Here is a 17968-nt window from a genome sequence, read left to right as displayed (position 1 = left end):
TTTTTTGCCACCTGCGATGCCTGGGCAGGGGGACACATATCCATTGGCCACCAGGCCAGCCAGTCGGGGTCTAAGGAACAACCAAAAAACAACACCTCCTATTTGTTGGAATTAGCCTTGAGGCTTTTCTGCTGAAACCAGTTGAAGACCATCTCTAAGCAGCCCCGAATACTCTCTCCATCAAAAGCCTGATCTTTCCCACACGTGAAGAGCAGTTGAGTGTCATCCGTGTAGGACACGATCTGGGCCCCAAAAAACTCCACTAGTGCCGCCAGAGGGGTCATAAAGATATTAAAAAGAGTCGGGCTCAACACAGATCCCTGCGGAACCCCGACTCCCAATGGCGGCATCTCAGCGGAGCTCGGGGAGGCCCAGACCGTTTGTCGGCGGCCCTCAAGAAAAGATGTAAACCAGTTGAACACCGTCCCCCTCAGACCGATGTCATGAAGTCTGGCGAGGAGCGCCTCATGGGGGACGGTGTCAAAGGCCGCCGACAGATCAAGCATGACAAGCATGGCCTTGCCTCCAGAATCCAGTGTCTCCCTAATGACCTCTGACACCTCCAGGAGTGCCGTCTCCGTACTTAAATTCGGACGGACACCGGATTGCAAGGGGTGCAGCAGGTCATTGGATTCTAGAAAGCTTGAAAGAACGCCATGCACATGTTTCCCCGTGATTTTAGCCAGCGCCGGGAGGAGGGAAATCGGCCTATAATTGGCCAAAACCTCTGAGTCTAGCCCAGGCTTCTTGAGAAGGGGGATCACCATTGCCCTTTTCCAGGATTGCGGGACCCTCCCCTCACTCAAAGACAAGTTCAAGAGAGGGTTGACCAGTGGGTTAACCACAGCCGCCATCCTGGCCAAAAATTTGGCCGGACAGGAGTCTAATGGCGAACCCGATTTAAGATTGGCCAGAAGTGCGAGGGAGGCATCGGTGGAGACAGAGGGAAACTCTGCCAGAACCGCGTCCCGTGCAGATGACGGAACAAGTCCGGCCACCATGCTGGGAAACACTTCCGCAGACCTCACTGTAAAAGAATCCTGGATAGATTTGATCTTGTCCGTAAAAAACTTTGCAAGATTACAGACCCACAACTCGGATGGCACTCTTTGGGGCATGTTGGATCTGGGGGCCGTAAACTCCCTCACCACAACAAAGATCTCTTTGCATGAGTTGGAGGCAGCCTCTATCCTCCTGGCAAGATAATCCTTTTTCTCACGGCGAATATCGCGATGATAGGCTTTGACCTCTGTCTTGTAAGCAAGTCTAGCCTCCAAATCATACTGGAGGCGCCATGCCCTCTCAGCCACCTTGCACTGGCGACGAGTAGAGCACAATGCCTCAGTGAACCACGGTGCCGAAACCCGCTTAGCCGTGGCCCGAGGGGCCATTGCGGGGGCTAGATCGTTCAGCCTCTCCGTCAGCCACACCTGCATGGACTCTACGTCCTGCTCTAGATCACCTGAGAGGGGGCACGGATGGTCCATAGAAGCCTGAGCTAACAACTCAGGAGTCACTCTGTGCAAAGCCCTCCAAGCAGGGCCATACTGTCTAGGGGCGCTTCTGGGTAGTTTCTCGCTACCCAGTACAGAGAACCTGGCCAGCCTATGGTCAGTCCAGAGCACCGGGAGAAGTTCAATGTCGACTAAAGGGACCGAGGAAAAAACCTGATCCAAGGTGTGTCCCTTGTCGTGTGTGGGGCCCACGAGAAAGGGGACGAGGCCCAGAGGAGCCGTAATATCAAACAGTTTGTTCGAGTCCGAGTCCTCACCCACATCCATATGAAAATTAAAATCTCCCGCCAGCAGACAGTGCCGCGCATTCAAAGCCAGCCCAGAGATGGCAACCTGGAGCTCCTCGAAAAAAGAACCCACTGGTCCAGGGGGGTCTATATATCAACAACCCTTTCAAAGCTTGTTGCGGGGTCAACCTAATGGTAAAGGCAAGGGATTCAGATCCAGCGATTGTATTCAAGGGAAGAATAGAGCAGGAGGCTATCTTCTTCACCTCAACCGCCACCCCACCTCCCCTTCCCTTGGCTCTATCTTGCCGAAAGATGTTATAGTCCGGTGGAATAGCCGCCATAATGTCCGGATTGGACATCTCCCCCAGCCAAGTTTCGGTCAGCAGAAGACATAGTGGTTTTTCCCTAACAAGGAGATCAAAGATCTCCAGGGCATGCTTACATACTGATCTCGTGTTGAGCAATAAGCAAAGATGTTTCACACGATCCTCACCTCTCTGCAGTGAGGCAGCGGGGGCATAACCAGGCGACCAACCACACCCAGGACAGAACCGTTTACCCCTATAGCGTCCCGGAAAAACAAATCGACACGCACAGGAGACTTTTTGCAAGGCGCGGAGTTCCCTCGAAGAATAACAGACCATCTTACCCGAAAATAGGGAACCCTGAAAAGCCAGGCCCTCCCGCCGCTCCGCCGCCTCCGAAACACTGACGGGCGCAGACGGGCAGGACTCTGGCAAGACTCAGGCACAAGCGAAGGCAACCCCGCTGCGCGATCCCGCTGCGCTCAGGGAACTGGTTTAAATAGTGCCTCATGTGAGGTGAAACCGCCCCACCAGGACACTCAATATGGCGCTGAAAGAGCGTCAATGCCCTTCCCAAGATGGCGCCCGAATATCTAACTCGGCAGAACCCCAACCAACCCGGAACCGGGCCCGCTCAAGCAGCGGTGATTCACCAATTATTGTGCAGGTAAGGGGGACCCCTAGGAGGACACTTCCAGATAAAAACAGGGGAAAAAAACATAAAACGAACAAAAATACAAAATATTTGCAATGGATGTGCTTCTGGATAGATAGATGTGTAACATGTCCTTAATTCGTTGGTCACCCTATTTTGCTGCAAATCTAAACACAACATATGAGCTTTTGGACATTTTAGCTTGTACATTTAACTTTCTTGTGTCCATGTGCCGTTCCCAGCAAAAGTTATCCCAAGATAACAGAATTTATCAACCAATTCAATTTTGTTGTCCTTATATAAAAAAGGGTTTACATGTTTTCCTGTTTTGACCACATACCATAGCATAGGTTTTGCTCTTATTGATCACCATTTTCCTCCCAATCATGAAATCAACATCGAGGAGACGCTGGAGCCCAAGTGGGGTACTTGATAAAAGCACTGTGTCATCCGCGTATAGCAGCACAGGGACATCTATTCCATTTGCCTGGGGTGCATCCAATTTAACCTGTCTTAGAATTGAGTCAACCCCATTTATAAAAAGTGTAAATAATAATGGGGCCAAGACACATCCCTGCCAGATGCCACATCCTACCCTAAATTTGGGAGTACATTCTCCTCCCTGGCCAAACCGAACAGATGTAAAAAGTCTTTCATAAAGCCTGGCCAGGAAGAAAATGATAGGTTCTGGGGCTCCAAGTCCTAGTATGGTTGGCCATAAGTTGGAGTGGTCCACAAAATCGAAAGTGCTACTGAGGACTAAGGTCAGCAAAGCACAGATAAAGTGACTCTTGCTTAGCGCAAGTATATTTTCCTATAAGTACATCTAAATTAATACATTGTTCGAGGGTACCCCTCCCTTTTCTAAAACCATATTGTGAATCAGCTGAAATCTGGTTATCCTCTGCCCATTCTTCTAATCTTACCAGTAAAATCCTGCTCATTATTTTTATGGAGGAATCTAATAGTCAAATCGGTCTGTAGTTTTTCGGATCCGATTTCGCCTCTTTTTTATAAATTGTGATTATTGTTGATTCTCCCCTAGAAGCGGGTGGACCTTCCATGACAGCTGTATTAAATACAATATTCAGGAATGGGCCCCACAGGTCTGGTAATGTTTTATATACATCGACAGGGACCCCATCCGGGCCCGGGTACTTACCCCCCTTACTACTTTGATGCCTTGGACCACTTCCTCGATCGTTATATTTCGGGGAATAACTGGCCATGTATCTAATGCAGTAGGATTACTGGGAGTATCCGTTTTTGAAGATACTTGAAAAGTGGGCAACCAATGTCTCACTATTCACATTAGATGAAAGTTCAGGCATAGCTTCATTTTTTAAGAAAGGGGAGTTCACTGTAGCCCAGAATAATTGGCAATTGGATGTGTCCGCTGCCTGTTGAAACTTATCCCAGGCCTCCTGTTGCAATTCTCTCTTCCTCAGTTTGAGAACATCTTTATATTCTATCCTTAACTTCTTCACCAGCAACTTGTCCCTGGACTTACATGCATGTGTGCAGGCATGATTGAACCAGCCCTTATTCACTTTAAATTCCTTATTTGAGGCTATGGTGAGAATAGAATTAATATTATGATTAATACTACAAAAATTCATTAAAATCAATGAGGGAGAGTTACTATCATCCAGGTTCTCCATTATCTCCGGGTAACTACCTCTAATTATATTACCCATCGTTCTTTCCGGGTTCACTCCTTTCCATTTGATTCTTACCCCGTTCGGCCTAATGGATACAATGTGATCAATAATAACCGGTATTTTATCCGTCGTGGTTTCCCAGATACCTACTTTTATTATAATACAATTATGGTCGCTAAGCATATGTTCCTCTATCCAGGGGGTAGAGCATTTAGGGTAATGTTGGCCGACATCAGTACGTGATCGGTAATAGTATTGGCATTCCTTCCCGTAAAGGTGGGTACCACGTTACCCATTCCATCCCTTGCACATGGTATAATTTCTAGATCGTAATTTGCCATAAAGGTATTAAGCGATTCCCCATATGTATTGTGGGGAAAATGAATTCTGTCAACTCCTAAATCATTTCTAACCCCACAAACCCTGGTATTGGAAAATGGGCAGATGGCGGTGTTAAAATCTCCCACCCAAATTGTATCGGGCATTGCCAGCTCGCCCAAATAAAACTTAGCAATTGCATTTTCTAGTTCCAGGACAACCTTAAACCGGGAATTATCAAACAAATTGTTATAAAAATTGATTAAAAGAACATCTCGAACATGGTGCAGCCACAGTATCTGAGAGTGACATATTATGTCTTTTTACTGTCATACTCAAATTAATTGATATCAAACTAAGAAGTCCCCCCTTAGCTCTACCTGCCCCTGACCTTAGGGCCAGCAGTTCATATGGAACAAACCCCTCAAAACTAACTGTTCCTGTGCTCCATGTCTTCTGTAGACAGATGATATCATGTGTGTTAAGAAAGTCTGTCCAACCTAGCATTTCACTCTTTTTAGACAGTCCGGCAATATTCCAGGTGGCAATAGAGACTCCTTTGTCTTGGTGTACTCCTCCAATTCCTGCACCTGTGACACAAGGGCCGACACTGTTCAGTGTTTGGTCATGTCTATCCAGATGTACATCTTGGGTATACACCTTGCCAGTAACATTGGCCAATTCCACGGTACCCAACTTCCCAAGGTGATTCCTTTCCGGATTTCCCTGAACTCCGCTATCTATACTTTCTAAATTTGGACTATCCGAGGACAGTCAGTCATTCTCCTCTAGATTACTGAGGGGATGAAAACGATTGGAAAGTGAGAGATAATTATGATGATACAACTGGGGAGATATTATGCCATTGGTTCGTTGGGGTTCCTGATTTGGCTCTCTAATTGGGTCTTGCCTAAGATGGTTATAGAAGAAGGCCAAGGGTAATAAGGAAATGCCTTGATTGAGCTCTTGACCCTGGGTCACTCTATCCAGGGTGATTCTTGCGTAATGCTTATTTTTAAAATTAATAATCACACAGTCTCCCTTTATAGTCTTTTTCCTAGTGCCTATCCACTTAGCTCTTCTTGTGGTTAGGGTCTGATCTGCGTACTTCAATGGGAAACCGCAGTTTCGGGTCAGCCAGTCTGTTGTTTTGTTGTTAAGTGAGGTGTGAGACTCTGCATGTGACAGACCAAGGGGGGGGTACATTCACTAAAACCGCTACATAAGGGGCACAGTCCGGGGGCAAATTAACAGATGGACACCGCCCCTCGCTGTAACCCCTTCTTCGACCCTTAGTATATCCTCTGGGTTTTCCTTAGTACCTCCACTGCTGGGATTATTCAGGTTCCGATTCTGCACACCCCCAACTAGGGGTTTAGAAATAACAGGGGGGATAGCAGCATCTCCCGTACTCACAGCTTTGGTTGTGGGGTGTAAAAGCGTGGTCATGGGATTAATTATACTTGGTTCACTTCCAGTACGGGGGCATTCACTACGTTCAAGGGAAGCAGCTTTAATTACTTTAAGCCTCTCATTCTGTATGGTTACTTCTCCCCTCATTCTAGTTATTTCTCCATTAATTAAATCTATTTTATCATATAGGGGTTTGAGACATACTTCAATCTTCCCTGTCAGTGCTTTAAAAATCTGGGTTACCAGCATATCATTTAAAGTCCCCATATTGGCTGGTTGTGTACTCAGGGGAATATTGGGGGTCGCTTTCCTGCCTTTTTTTGTAGCCCCCTGACTGGACTGTGGTTTCCTACACCCCCGTCTTTTCCTTGGTGATGGCATGTTATTAGTAGCTATCAAATTCTGTGGGACAATGGATTCCTAGTTTCTGGGTCCAAGTCAGCATATTCTACAGTATCACTATTGAGTATGATAACAACCTCGCTAGGTTCTACAGGGGGTCAGGGATAATAAGTGGGCAGGGCAAGCTGCTAGGGCCCAGACAAATTCGACGCTCTGCCCTATCTATTTCATCATTGATGGCGCTAACCGCCTTCACCAAGTATGAGTCTATGGTGGAACCCCCGGGGACAGGGTTATTTTTAGTACATTTACGTCTAAACATATTTATTATATAGGGGAAATCCTTATTTTGTTATTAACTTTGCGGTCTCCGGTGACTTAAATTTTACCAGGCATAAAAGCACCTAAATAACTTCCTTATTTTAAAAACAATCCTGTGTACCTAATACTCGAAATCTGTTATCAGGAGCTTATTGAAAGTGGGAAACCTACTACATAACTACAGTATAGGCGAATATATTAAATTAACAGTAAACATTTACCATTGGTGCTGTCCAATACGTACTACAGTACTCACTGAGTTTCCAGGAGTCCAATGAATTTAAAATAGAGCGGAAATTCCAAATAATATGGCCCAGCCCAGCCTCAGTTTGCCTCGGACGGCCTCAGACGGCCCGCCCTTTGCCCGGGCTTAGCCTGGCCCACACCCGTGCGCGTCCGCGTGGTGTAAAGAGTCACTCCCTAAAATACTTCCTGTGCAGGGTGGAAGGGGCGGGCAATTTCCTGGCAGCCCCCGGGCTTCTTGGGGCTTGTAGTCCCTTCCTCGTGCCCCCGGCTTCACACACAGCTGCAGTCCGCAGTCCGCAGTGTCTCCTGCGAAGCGGGAGGCGCAAGAGGTGATTTAAACTGCCCAGTGCAGGGGGGAAGGGGCGGACGATTTCCTGGCGGCCCCGGGCTTCTTGGGGCTTGTAGTCCCTTCCTCGTGCCCCTGGCTGCACACACAGCAGCAGTCCGCAGCTTAATATAGATAATAAAAAGCAGGGGTGCCAAAACATGGTTAGAGAAAAAGTAAGGCCTTGACTGCAAGTATAATTTTAAATTCTGATCCCTGTGCATGCACCTTTTCATAGGGATAGGAAATATGAATTGAGTGGCAATTACCACACACTTTAAATTTCCCTCTTATCAATTCTGGCAGGTTAAACCTGCTGAAATTTATTGGGGGGAATGTTCCATAAAATACTTAAGTGTGTTAAGGTTAAATACCAATTCCATATGTTAGTACTCAGTTGCAAGGTAAAAAGTTGGAATACAAGGTATTTACCACCTGTGGTAAGCATCTCACAATTTCCGCCTAAGTTGTGTGAGGGCCTAAATGTTACAATGGTCAAGTCGGATATGGCTGTTGTTGGGAACGTTCTTGGTATCGTTCTTTATAAAGGTCAATGCAATGTCATTTTTTTCTTATATTGTGTTCTTCATAACCACTTTTTCATTCATAATTCTTTAGTTTTGCATTTCTCATCAACATATAAATCCATGCTAAAACCCCTTTATATAGAAATTATTCATTTTCAAAGTTTGTACGTTGAATACGATGAGTCCTTTCATGGTGCTGGGCACAACCGCAATTCCAAACATGAAAAACAAAGTGGTCAAGATACGGTGCACACTTACTGCAGCTGCCGTTTCGGGGTTGCCCTTGTTCCCAACATTTGATGATTAGCAAAAGGAAGATAAACGCCGCACTCTCAAGTAATTCAGATTAGACTTTTATTGCTTGCAAAAAACTACTAGCAGCTCATCCAACTCCACTGACAAAGGTGGGTAAGTTAAACACCAGCAGTAAGTGCACATCGTATCTTGACCACTTTGTTTTTCATGTTTGGAATTGCGGTTGCGCCTGGCACCATGAGAGGTTTAAGATCTCGATCGCCGGTGGCTACACATTGATACTAATCATTGCAAGTTTACTGAACACTGAAAGACTAGTGCAGCCTGGAAAGGCATCTGTCTTTCAAAACGCCATGTATTACACACAAAGGGGCATATTATCAAGGGGGTTTACCTCCGCTTTTTTGGCTTTAAAAGCCAAGAAAGCGGAGATAAAATTATCTCCCTATTACCTAGCTGTCGCTAACACCAGTTAGCGACAGCTAGTAGGACATAGAGACCATCTTGGGCCCCACTTTGCATGTCAGTGATATTTATCACTAATGACATGCAAAGTGGGCGTGCCAAGATGTTAGCGACTGGAAACAGTCGCTAACATCGCTATCTCCTATTACCAACTTTTGGAGATATTCGCGCTAAGCGCGAATATCTCCAAAAGCTAACACCTGCCCTGAGCAGTTCTTAGCCATGTTATCCAATGGGAGGTGGATAACATGGCTAAGAACATTAGCTCGGTAATGCGTGAATATCGCTGACTTTTCAGCGATATTCATGCATTGCGGCCGTTTTTTATCGCATTTGCGATAAACCTTGGTAATACCAAGGTTTATTTGCGATAAAAATCGCCGCAGCTCAGCGGTAAATTTTTGTCTCTAACCAAGCAATAGCGATAATTATCACTATTGCTTGGTAATATGCCCCAAAGAGACTGGGATACTTGTCCTGAATTGGTGCTGATGCGGCCCGTGACTGACAAGTGGTTCAGTTTGAACGGCCCCAAAATGTTGCAAATCCAGAAATTATGCTATTTGCTTCACTTGAATAATATTACTCAGAGGGTGCAGTGGGGCTCAGCGAACTACAGATACCATTGTGCATCGGTGTGTAATAGATCACATGAATAGAAATTGTGAAAGGACCCATTGTGTTCAACTTACCCACTTTGAAGACTTAAATGTTGAAACGCGTTAGGGGAGTAGGATGAGCAGCAAAGTAATTTTTTGCAAGCACTAAAAGTCAAATATGAATTACCTGGGAGTGTGGCGTTTCTCTTCCTTTTGCTGTTCATCAAATGTTTGGAAAACGTCTGTAAGAAATTGGACTATTATCTGGTATGCGTGACTGCCTACTTGAAGGATTACTAAAACTATTGTCAGGGTGAACCCTTCAAGTCACTAAACTAAAATTAGCTCAAATCCCTGGTAGTTACGGAACATATCAGACAGGTTTTACTTAGGGCAATGTGTAAAGAATTTATGGAGTTCAAACACAGTAATAAAGTTAAAATGCCAAACAATCGAAATCCCAAACACAGGAAATGAAATAGAGTCATATTTAATAAACAAAATGACACCAAAATGAAAACAATTCAATATTGTGAACCAGGGATATGATTTTATTTCCATTTCGAAAGTTTAAATTAAATGTAATGCATGCAAAAATGTACAGAGAGCATTTAAGTAACTGCTGCAAGTATACAGAATGAGATCAATTTTTAAAGATTTATGGCGAATGATGCAAAAAGTACAAAACGCCAATGATAGTCTATGGTCCAGGTAGTCCAGGACCTATGCACAATTTGACACCGACTGCAATGAAACGAGGGTCATATACATCAGCCAGGTTCATTCTAGTCAATAATGTTACCTTCTGACTTAGTCTTTTAAGCACACAGGACTACACTTCTAATGGTACCATAACCTCAGAGGAGGCACTTAGATACTCACAGAGTGTCAAGCAGAGGCTAACAGCTGTGATCAGCTGGGTACTTCTAGGAAAAGGTCTCTTGCAGATTGTTGTCTTCCAGTAGCCACACATGAGGTCAGCCACCTTACCCTTTGAGCCACGTCTTTGTCTTGAGTGTGGGAGCTGAACCTTAATAATCATATGAACCCCAATAATGTGTTACCCCAAAAAGTTGACCAAAACAGTTCAGCTCTCAAATCGCTAGTTGATCAAGCAGTTAGAGAATACATTCCTCATCAGGAAACTATAATTTAGCAGAATTAAACAGAATAAAACATTCGACCTATAGAGGACTGAGATCTGGATCAATAATAAAGCAAAAAGAGTATTTACTGCAGTTTAATAAAATGAGGTACAGAGAAAGAAAATGCATGAATCACCTTGAAGATCCAAATTGCAGAAATACAGAATACATGCAAAATTGTAAAATCCTAGTTAGGCATATTACAAGCAGAAAATTCTATGAGAATCATGAAGAGAACTGACAGCATAACAGGTCTCCTACAAGTAAAATGTCAAAGCAATCCATTGAAACACAGACTCCCAGACACTTTATATGAAAATCACATAAGCTATACATAGATTAAAGAAAGAGAAATCTTCTACTTGCTTTGTAAGCAACTGCTCTCTGGAGATGTAAAACACAAATGAAATGTTTCTAAAACAATGGCTCAACCAACCAGCCTCATCATGCCTGCATTTCAGTAGAACTTCCAGCTGAAGTCTTTGAAAATTATACTTTCGGTATGTCATGGAAGCCTCATTCACAACACATGCTTTCTATCAAATTTCGTATATCACTACTAGATTGACGTCAGTCACTTGATGTTCTGTGGAAAGAGGGGAGAGATTGCTTTGCAGGAGGACACTGACGGGGAGGGGGGAATGAGCAAGAGAATTCGACTAGAACACTAGAAACAGAATCCATTTTATAATAATGGCATTTTACCTAAAAATATGACATAAAAAATATCTGTCTTACTGCAAACAGTCCAAAAATGCAATATGTCAGGGCAGATCCAATATGGTGAATGTCTTCAGCCACAGTCAACTTGAGCTCTGAGAGAGAGTTGGTAGTGGCAGTGTGTATTATGGTACTGTTAGTGTCCTCCCATTTGTAACACTAAACTCCAGTTTGAGGCAGACACTGTCCCCACAACAAACCTAGAAGCAGATGTCCGGTAGGACAAAAGCAGGGTTCTTCAGCAACCAGGCTAAGAAACTGCAAGAATTGTCTTGGCATCATATTCTCTCCCTTTCAAGTATGCCCCAAGTGTTCCATGTAACTCAACAGACATGGACAGCAAGATTTGACATTTCAATGTCAAAAAGGATGCCCACAGACCCCACGCTACATGTTTTGTGGAGTTCAGAGGAGTCATTTCTGCCCCTTCAGGTCAGCCTAATATTTGCTCCTACGTGGCATTTCACACATATTCAAGGCTGAGCACAGATTGAGAACTGGCAGAGGTGTATGATAATCGGCGTTCTGAAGTTAAGGTAGATAATGGGAAACTTTCTAAATGTTACCTTTCCTTAATATGTATTACAATTCCAACTTACCCTTTGAATTGGATTTCAATAACTATTAAAATAGTGGTTTGATTTTTCTAGCTAGTCACATTTCCAAGGCACTGTATTAGTATTTAAATATGTACTCAAATTTTCTACATAGGGCAGCTAAGCCTGTCACAGTGAAATTGCTTTTAGGGCCTTGGCACTTTATCGGCATGGTAATATAACTGTTCTACATGTCCCAGATTTAAAAAACATGCAGGCTGTCTTCTGTGCTTTAAAGCTCATATAGGATAACTTACCCATATTTAAAAGGAGGCTCTTACTTCTCAAGAAGGGGTATTTGGACAAGTCACGCTGCGGATTGCAACTGTAGAAGTCATGCTACACAGACTAGGCCTGAAGCCATATATGCCTTGCCACTGTAGTAGATGGCACAGTAGGTATTTGTTTATTTTTTAGTTTATAAAGTGCATAAAACCAAAAAAGGCATCAAAATGCTGCCACCAACAAGAGCAAAATGTGAGAAACAAACAGAGGCATTAATGTTGCAAAAATAATCAGATCCTCACGCGCCTGCGAGACACGGAATAAGAATTTGGACTTACAATATGTTCAGGGAGAGTGTTCCATATTGCAAGTCTCCATTCTTAGGTACTGCATTCCGCAAGTGGCATTTAACTTCCAGGCCCTGTGTGCACTTTTTACCCCCATGCATTAGGGGCTAACAGGTAAATTAAACGTGCCAATTAGGATTAAGCCAATTAAACTATTGACATTGGAGGTGCACAGGTACTTTACAATTAGTGAGCAGAGGTAATGTGGCAGAGTTTGAAATCCAGAATATAATTAGGTCCCAAAAATAGGTGAAAAATACAGACTGACTGCACAGAAAAGACACATTTCTGACAACCTGCCTTACAGCACATTTTACTGCTCATTTTGATATTGCCTGAATTATAATCTGTACAGGCACCTAGTAAGAACATGTTAGGTCAGCATGCCAATGCTTGTCTTTCCCCCCATCACCCAAATGTTCACTCCTCTCAGCCCCCTCTCTCCCTTCCCAGAGCAATATTTGTTCCTCCCACCTGCCAGTTCCTCATTCCTCTTCTCATTCTTCCCTACGGTTCTTCTTACAAGAGCCATCAGGGCCGGGTAACTAGAGACAAGAAGTAATGCATACAAAGAATGATGATGATGATGATGACCATATATGTACTGTTAACTATTAGTACATTTAATCTACTGTGTGCCTTGTGGGCTACATTATGATTCAAAGAAACATATGATAAGTTCTTACTTGTCTAGCAATACCAGAGTAATCAGGACACTGTGACATCAGAGCAAAAATCTAGTCTGCCATGAGAATCCTATATTTGTTTATATAACTCTCTGATATCACAATATTCCTTATTAGAACACTGGAAGGTTGAGAGTTCCATTGAAGACAATTCATTGTCTCCAGGCCAATAATGGATGGTACACATCTTCTGTTCCAGCACTCCACTATTAGTCTTTCTGTTTGTCCATTTTTAATTTGGTACATGAGTGGATGAAATGCACTAATAGAATTATCTCTTTTCTGCTGCGAGGTATACTGTTTGTTAATTGCCATCTTCATCTTTAAAGGCATTTATCTGGCTTTTAACCACTGCTTAATTTGAGCCAGTGGTTTCCGTTGCTCAGCACTACCACTTAATTGTCCACACTGGTGCTTGTGACAGTCTGCCACAAGGAGGTGCTATCTGGCTAATTAAATGATGACCACAACAACAGGTAATGTTTAAATCAATATACATTAAAAATGACTATTACATGTTGCCAAAGCCGTTCTTATAGCATTAGAGGTCTGCAATAGTCATAATTGTCACACTTGTAGGACCTGTGTGATGGTTAGTGGTTGTGTTGGTATGGTCATTGGCAGTGCTGGCAGGGTCAGTGTGTGGTGCAAGCTGCAGTGGCCTCCTGGCAGTAGCCCTGGCACCTTTTGTTGTTTTAACAAATTAAGCACTGCCTATAACTCATTTAACAACCGGTATCGCCTTTTGCAATGGGCAAGGCTATATATTGTTTTATAAATGTCTCGAAAACGGCTTGTGCCTTAAATAAAGAAAACACAAGCAGACTTAAACTCTATCAACATCTTTCCATGACAAATGTCTTGCATTTTTATCAATATTTGTGTGCCCAACACCCATTGTCTTTTGCAACTATTATTGTAGATCTTTTTTGCCATTTATATATGTGTGCGTCTTTGTGTGTATGTGATGAAGAACGAGTGAACGAGAGAAATAATGGATTTCGCATTCCTTTGAGGAGATTCTGGTAAAAATGTAAAAAATTGCTTTTGATCTGAAGAAGCGCCTGATCCATTAACCTTACCAAGCTGTTCAGGATACACATCTTGCACACGTTCTTATGTTTCGTCCACCAGTCCTCCACATATGCTGGAATTACGTTGAAATTGTAACCAATAGCAATAAATGCAAACATTCATTGGCTAACAAATACTTAGTTTACGTACTGAAATGTGCTCTCTTACAATATTGCACAGTTACCTTTATAATTTGGTGGAATGGGATTGAGGCCATATTTTATTAGACACATGCCTTATGGCGCTCTCCTGCTAAACCTAATGTATAATACTGTTGACGACAGCCAGCATTACATTCAGATCTTTGCTCGCCCCGTCCTCACGTGGTGCAGTCTGAATGCAGGCATTTCACTATAAAGCAAATAGACTGGGAAAAGGGATTATTTCATTTAGCACCTTTAAAGTTAAAGGTTATCCACACTGTTTTCCTACAGAATTAAATTCCTGATTATTAACACGTATTACACCGTACAGCCAGTTAGCTTCCAAACACATAATTCGCATTGCAGGGGGATATTGTAAATGTCTAGGCTAACTGTATTGGCACGTACTGTCCCTTCACTGAGTGATTTACACGTTCACTCTGGGTGTGTAAAATTATTATTTCACCGGTGAAGTTTTGCAAAGTTGGCAAATCGCACTATGTGCCAAGTTCACAAAGTTTTTCAACTTTGCAGAAAGTCTCCGGAGAGTGAAAGGTCCTCAGAAAAATAGGTTAATACAGACTCTGGTTGATTGTAATTAAAAATATATATATTCTTTCATGAGTTCCAGGTTTATTGCGAAGTTTTGAAAAACTAATCGAAGTTTGCAGAGGAGACCCGCAATAAGCGGTTGAAATCTCGCACCTAGATAGTGTCCATATTCACTTGTTTTTGGTGCTAGCTCGCCCTTCAAAAGCGTTCACAGTCATTTGTTTTTGGCTCTAATATGCAGGCATATCTACCAGGTCTTAACACAAGACCAATCACCTGCCTAAAATAAAACAGCTGGGGATGCCAGATTGACTCGACAAAACAGCAAAGATTGACTTGGCTACGCCAGCACCTTGCTCTATATGGTGACGAAACCACGAAACCAGTCCTGAGCTTTTATTTGTAAACCTAATGCATTCAGATGGTTGTTGGTTTGATTCAAATGAAGAAACTAACTAATACCCATGATAATGATTTGCAGCATACAAGGTCAGGAGTTGCAACTTTGCGTTGGTGCAAATAGGAAGAAAACACTCCTTTCCACATTTTAAATTCATTTTCTAACAGGGAATGATCCAAACAACGTTTTCACCAATTCACTTTACATAAACATTGTTGGGCCAGGGTAACATTTTGGAATACAGATTTTGAAACAATTGCAAAAAATAAATACGCAAGTAAAATCCTGCTCTCTTAATACCCTAACTAATAAAAAGAGAGAAAAAAAGAGAGAAGTGATTGTTTTCATCCCATTGTACTATGCAAGCATCTACAACAATAAAATCATATTTAATGTATTCTCTGTATTTTCCTATTGCAAAGCTGTGTATGCGCTAAATATGTACTGGGGCGATCAAGGTTGCTTGCCTACCAAAGTGCACACAGCATAATTGTACAAAAGAACACATGTTCCGTTTTACACTAATGCAAGGGTCATGAAATAAGGCACAATAACTGAAAAAATATGATTTCACTATAAAAAAACTTTTCAAAAATAGTCACGCTTAGAAATGGAAATATTGTGATTTATGAGAACAAATACATTTTTGAATTCATGAATGTTGTCTTGGCATTCGTAAATGGATGTAGTCATATATGAGTTTCATTGTAAGCAAATCTACTTTTGCAGGGAGGGTGTGGGTGTTCCAGAACAGGATTGTATAGTGTGGCTTATTCACAAACGATTTTTTCCCCCACACACACTTCTGAGGTTTAGGGGCAGATGTGCAAAGCCCTTTTTGGTCCCTAAACCTGCGATTTTCAAAATCACATGATTAACAACATGAAAGGACTTTTTTTTAAATGCGCAAATGCTCTTTTTTGAGTCAGAAAAGTATTTGCAGCTTAGAAATAGGGCTTTTGGGACCCTGTCTTAATCGGAAATGGTAGGGTGCCTAAAATGGGTAACATTATTCTATTTGCAATTTGTAAAGAATGGTATCAATGGTTTGTGACCTTCCTAAACCATTCATCAGTTAGTGACACCCAACCAAGATTGATTGGTAACTCAAATGCAAAGGGGAAGCTGTCCTTGAAGGGAATATTGGATGTTACTGAAAATAGCATGTGTGAGTCAGTTGTTGTAAAGGACAAAAGAAGCAAGTATCAAGTCTGTCATATCTTATGAAGAGCCATCTTGTATCTTGTTCCAATGTACCTTTTGATTTAAAAGAATTTATGGATCTCAACTGGTGTAAGCCTTAGTGAACTCCAAGTTGGATGACAGCAACTACCCAAAGATCGCCACTTCCAGAAATCTCATTGACCATCTTTAGAGAATCCAAAATATCGGAGTTTCTCTGATCGTTAACCCTAGAAAGTATGACCACGTGCCGGTGGCCAGGCAAAAACTACTCTAGCTGATGACTCAAGCTAGAATTCAGTTTAATTTCCTTTGGTAAACTTCAAGGGCCCGATTCACATAGGTAAACTGAGACAAAAGTCTAACTTTACGACTTTTGGAACTCACAAAGGGCATTTACGAGTCATAAAGTTAGACTATTGTCTCAGTAAAACTTACGTTTAACTGCGACAAAAAGTGTGACAAAAGTCTAACTTTACTACTCGTAAATGCCCTAGTTTCCCCACTACGTGGCTCCAGTGTACTTAAGGGAAAAGGTGGAGTGATACGTCTACTCGAATATCACTTTGGTACCAGGAACAAGAAAAAGCAGCATTCATGTTCTTTTCAATAGTAAAAGAAGCTAGAGGTAATTGAACTTCTCCTTGGTGAACACACTTCCAAAGCTTATATGATTATTCTGCAAATTGTTGATCTTTACAAACAGATGAAAACGTTTTATTGCAATGACTTTTTCACTCTAGTGGTAATAGTCAGATAATTTGGAAGTTCAGTGATAGTCCCGGAAGGTAGCACTACAAGAAATGCGTCTTTCGACTAAATGATAGACACAACCTAAATACATGTAGCAAATATGTTTAACTTGACGATGACTGAAGAAATTCGCATTCATGGATCATTTCAAATTAATGCCTGTCTTTTTAAGTAATATTGAAATCATCTCTATATGTGAACGTCGACACAGGATTTGGAAACCTGACAACATACTTAAACAGTAATCTATTACAAAAATGATTCAAAGGATAGCTTAGAGACTTGGCCTTTCCATTCATAGAACACCATTATTTTTCAAGGTGTTAGCACACCGGTAAGCGCCAAATATATAGATAATATAATAAAAGTGCATGGTGGAAAACTACAATGTTGCGCCAAAGGATGTGCAACGTTTGAATAGTTTCCTTTTGGGTAATTATGTGAAATTGCAAGCAAATCATGCTAAAAAAAGCCTAATTATGCAAATTATAAATCTATCATTTAGTGCTATAAATTTATCTGGGAAAGCATCCTTGCATCAGGATTTGATTATAGTTTGCAGTATATTTGTTTTGTTTTCAAAATACTTTTACGATTAACACTATATAGAGTTAATATTTAAATATAAAGAGGTTCGAAAAACTCAGTGAAAAGAAGATAACTAGTCCTGGCTATGACACGCCAAATTCACGACCCTAGTCACACACCTTTTTCCTAATAAACTACCTCCACGCCTCTCCGACATTGTTTCCAATGGTTCCACATATAACTTGTGGACGTGCTTACTGGCACAACAAGGACGCCCTTGACAAGGGGACTTGTGCAGCTGAGGTGCGACCGGAGACAGCTGCAAGGATACTTCCGACAGGAAGAGACCCACAGCTTTCCGAGAGAGGGAAGATATTTCGAAGCCTCTCTCGCATCTTGATTCATGCAAACCACTTGTTAGGCTGGGTCGTTGTGATATTT

Source organism: Lissotriton helveticus, chromosome 7 (assembly GCF_964261635.1).
Source record: "Lissotriton helveticus chromosome 7, aLisHel1.1, whole genome shotgun sequence".
Taxonomy (NCBI): domain Eukaryota; kingdom Metazoa; phylum Chordata; class Amphibia; order Caudata; family Salamandridae; genus Lissotriton; species Lissotriton helveticus.
Note: the sequence above shows the minus strand (reverse complement) of the source record.